The sequence below is a fragment of the Adiantum capillus-veneris genome, chromosome 17 (assembly GCF_014529385.1).
Source record: "Adiantum capillus-veneris isolate H3 chromosome 17, ASM1452938v2, whole genome shotgun sequence".
Classification (NCBI taxonomy): domain Eukaryota; kingdom Viridiplantae; phylum Streptophyta; class Polypodiopsida; order Polypodiales; family Pteridaceae; genus Adiantum; species Adiantum capillus-veneris.
This window is the reverse complement of record NC_140947.1, coordinates 85,314,224-85,319,093: the sequence shown is the minus strand read 5'-3', so window position 1 is coordinate 85,319,093 and position 4,870 is coordinate 85,314,224. Positions and strand designations below refer to the sequence as shown.

The 4,870-nt window shown below is 41.7% G+C and overlaps 1 pseudogene; it reads right to left on the bottom strand.

The window, feature by feature from the left end:
- Nucleotides 1–437: 437 nt before the first annotated feature.
- LOC147437615 (uncharacterized) lies at nt 438–1,370 on the bottom strand (annotated as a pseudogene).
- Between the last annotated feature and the right edge of the window lie 3,500 nt (nt 1,371–4,870).

Sequence of the window (4,870 nt, the reverse complement as noted above, 5' to 3'; positions counted from 1 at the left end):
CTGAAAAGATTATGAGTGGTGGGTACAAAATGAGATAGTGACAAGCTAGAGGGGGTTTGAAGTGTGTGTGTGTGTGTGTGTGTGTGAGAGTGACAGAGAGCATGCCATTCAAAGTTGACCATTGGAAAGCAATGGAGATTGCAATATAGACAAGAGAGAGTGCCATGGTAGAGTTGCAAAGTTTGCAAAACTCTTTGAATATGTTATGGATGAAATCTATCATATTCTTGAAGGAATAACCTAGGAAAAAAAATGCTTTAGTACCTACCTCTTACAAAAAGTTTATGCTGATTCATTTCAAAAATTAGGTGCTGAGTGGGTTACAAAATGCACTAAGTAGGAGGAACTAAATAACTGCAGTGATCTATAGACTATAGGTTTTTCTATCTTGTCTACCCTTCCAAAAACAAAATAAGACATCACCCAGGCTATAGCCCTTATAGCTGATTAGGTTGGATTCAAACTGCCTTTGTTAGCATATCCTTAAGAATGGCCTTTGGAATTCGTGCTTGATGGATATGCATGTTGTTGTTGACATCTTGTCCAAGTACAATCAAGTAAACAAAATAAAGATGCTTGCAAGCAAGAAAGGATGCTTTTTTTGCCAACCTGCCTTGAAAATCAATGCACGAACAAGATGGGACATTCTGAATTATAACTTCTATGCATGATGTAGGGGCTCTACTGTGACCTGTCAGTAGTTCTATGGTAAAAATCTCTTTCTCTCCTTCCACTTCTACGCGGCTTCCAGTCAATTTTGCTAACATTTCTAATGCTGCATTAACTTGAGCATAGGCAGCCTTCGATACCCCTGGTCGATAGGGATAATTTTGATCTTCATTTTTGTTGGCATGGGGCTCTCTCTGATGCACTTCTTTGGGGATCAATGATTCCGTTGACACTCCAATCTCAAATCCTGCCTTCACAAGTGCACAAGCTTCTTGGATGTTGAGTTTGGTGCCCTTTGCAATAGGCCAAACATGCGGAGCGCATTCTGGTGGGTGTATGATGCTTGTGACCATTCTCCATGTATGCCTCACATCTGTGTTGCAAAAGTAGCAAAACTTTTGCTTCCGCCAAGAAGATAATTGACAGTCACTCCAAAAACATGGAGCTGGGTCTCCCGGTCTCTGCCTCAATCCACACTTCTTACCAGCTGTCCAATGGTTACACTCCACTCTACTTGATGTTGGTATCTTGCGAATAGCCCACTTTGTGTCATGGACATTTTGCTCTAGAGCTTGCAACAATTCACTGCATGGTTGCTCATGTGCTGCATTTGACGTCTTATCTTGCGTGACATAATTATACTCAGGCCTGTGGCTACAAATGCTTGTATCCATATCCATTAATGGTCACTTGGCACGCATTGTCCTCTTCTCACCCTTGAAATTAACGATGTTATTGAACATTGGAGTACCCGTGGAAGCATCATCCACTGCCCTAGAGGTGGCTGCTGGTGATGGACTAGTCTGCATCCTTGACATGGCTCTGTCAACTAAAATTTCCAATGTTGGCCCCCCTCCAATATATTTACCATCCAAGAAGGCTAGACGCCGGGCACACTGAAGATAGGCATTAATAAGATCAGTGACACATGCATCATAAAGACTAATTTTTTGCTTGTACCCCTCTCCAGCCAACCAACTTGCATGTTTGCTCTCAGAGAGGTTGGTCCTTGGAACCAATGCATTCATTATGGGCTCCCCATCCTTGACCATCATATGTCCCCAATGGCTAACCCTGAAATGCCACCAACTCAACCAACTATCTAGCTTTGGTATGTTTTTATCTGTTGTCTTGCCTGTTGCCCACCAGCTCCTAATCCTACGAAATTGCTCGAGTGCCGCATCTGTTGTTTCAGACAATCTCCACTTCTCACACATCTCTTTAAGCTTTGATTGGTACTGGGAGTGGATATACCTTTGTGTGTGCACCCTCAAATTATCCTCCTAGTGCCATAGACAAGACCTTTCCCTACCCACCATTTCCTTCTTGTCCCCGAACACATATCTCACTGCATTCCAATTTGCTCCTGCCTCATCTGACATGAATCCTTGAAAATTGGCTGGCCTATCTGTGTGCTCAATCATAACCTGGTTCATAGATTCCCAAAACATTATTTGTGCTTCCTCATCCTCTTCTTTGAACTCGCATGTGGCAATAGTTAGAAGCTCTCCAATCCTAACAACATTACAAAGCCATGAGCCAAGGTATACAATAGTTTACACAATTAGTATCCACATCCACTTATTTATTTTTTAATACTTATTTGTTACTTACGTGTGATCATAAACATGTGCTCCCATTGTGTGCCAGCCTCCTTCTATTCGATGGACATGGTCAAAACAAACCCATGATAATCGGAGGTCTTCATGTCCATCTCTATCCATCCTTCTGACCACATCTACTCCTGAACCTGGGCCAGTAGTAGACATCTTGAATATGAAGGACCGCTCTTGTGATGTTGATGCTTGCAACGGAAATCGAGAGCCATGGAAGAACTGAAAGTGGCACTTTCTCTTTAGTTCAAGAATTGCATCATATCCATCACCCATTGGTCGAGTGGTCCTTCTACACTGCATCACCATTTGCTTTACCCTACAACATACATAATCATGGGTGAACCAATTTTTCAAGAATACAAGTGTTTTGGTGCTTATAAGTTGAAAACTTACTTCTTCATGTTGACAAGGGTAAGCAATTCTTGGGACATCTCATGGACCTCCTTCTCACTTATAAAATCCCCACTTGTAATATTGTCATTTGTGAAGGCCTTGAGCACCATCTCTCTAGCCACTTATGCATCAGATTGTTATGCTTTGGTTGTGTCTAGCTTATTTGATGTTGAAAAACCTTTGTCTTTTGAAGAAGAACAAAATTCAAAAAAATGGATGTCTACCATGCAATCAGAATATGATGCACTTATAGAAAATGACACATGGACTTTATGTGATTTGCCTTTTGAAAAAAAGGCCATTGGTACAAAGTGGGTTTACAAGTTGAAACGCAAGCCGGATGGTGACATTGATTGCTATAAGGCTCGACTTGTTGCAAAGGATTATGCATGACAAAAAGGCATAGATCACAAAGATAATTTTTCTCCCACTTGTCGTATGACTACTGTGCGTTTTCTATGTGCATTGGCAGCTCATTTGGTTGGGATGTACATCAGTCAAACATTGTTACTACTTTCTTGAATGGTGACATATTTGAGGAAGTTTACATAATGTAGCCTCACTGTTTTTTCATTAAAGGGCAAGAAGATAAAGTGTGCAAATGTATGAAAGCTTTGTATGGGTAGAAGCAATCTCCTCGTGCTTGATATGAGAAGGGTGACTCTCATTTGGTCAAATGAGGCTTTTGTAACAGTCCAACAAAAAGTGCATTGTATGTAAAGCGTGAGGGTGATGTACTTCTCATATTGGTTCTCTATTTGGATGATTTACTGATCACTAGACCAAGTGAGAGACATATCGCTGAATTTAAGGCTGATTTGAATACTACTTTCAAGATGAAAGATTTGGGGATGTTGCATCTCATTACTTGGGCATACAGTTTAAGCAGTGTGATGGTGGTATTGCCTTGTGTCAGACAAGTTACATAGAGAAAATACTATGTAAGTTTGAACTTGATGATTGCAAACCTATTGCCACTCCCATGGAAACAGGCTTGAAATTGAGTCTTCATGATGCTGGTGATCCTATCAATGTCACTCTTTACCAAATTGTTGTTGGCTGCCTTATTTATGTATGCAACATGAGGCCAAATATTCAATTTGCAGTCTCACAGGTTAGCAGATTCATGCATAGCCCAGGGTCTAAGCATTGGCAGACTATCAAGAGGATTTTTTGCTACTTGAGTGGCACTTTACATCTTGGCTTGTTTTATCCCAAGGGGGGATCATTGCCACCAGACTTACATGCTTTTTTGGACTCAGATTGGGCTGGTTGTTTTGACATGCGAGTGTCCACAAGTGGTTTTTGTTTCATGCTCGACAGTTCGTGTATCTCACGGTTGAGTAAGAAGCAGCCTACTGTGGCCACTTCTAGTTGTGAGGATGATTACATGGAAGTCTTCAAAACTACGATTGGGTGTGTATGGCTTAAACGCCTTATGGCTAATTTGGGTGTTGGATAGGAAATTGCCAACACTGTCTACATTGAGAGCCAGATCAAGGAACCCAATTTTCATGCTCGCACAAGGCACATTGAGGTGTATTACCACTCTGTTACGGAGAGTCTCTTAGCAGGAGAGATCAACTTGGCTTATGTGCCAACACAGGACACCATTGCCCATCTTTCACAAAGGCATTGTCTTGTGAGAAGTTCGAAGCTTTCTACAAAGCTTTGGGCTTACTCCTCTTTGTGGACTGATGGCACTTGCCTATACTCTATGTGCCAACTCTCATTCACCGCATCACTCCTAGGGGGGTTTGTTACCATATACATGTGGCAAAGATGTGTGTGAACACACTTAGGACCACCGGGGCATTTTTCCCCTCAGTAGGAGGTGTTTTCCCCAGTGCATTGTATATACGCCCATCACTCTAGGGCTATCTTTCTTTCCATTGCACACTAAGTAATACACTCTCTATTGTGTGCCTTGAGATTCCTTCATCTTCTCCAAGCTGTGTGTACTTTCTTGCAACCCTAATTCCAACCGGAAGAAATAAGTAGGGCTTATCCTTTTTGGTGGGAATACCTTGGCTTTGGCAAGCTAGAGCCAAGAAGAACTGGACAGCCAATACCCTAGAAATTCAAAAAGGGAAAACAAAGCTCAAAGTCTACATGCATGCCTACAAAAGTGTTGCATTGCTAGTGAGACTAAAGTATGTAGAGGGAGTATATCTAACCAAGGGGCTAGAGGA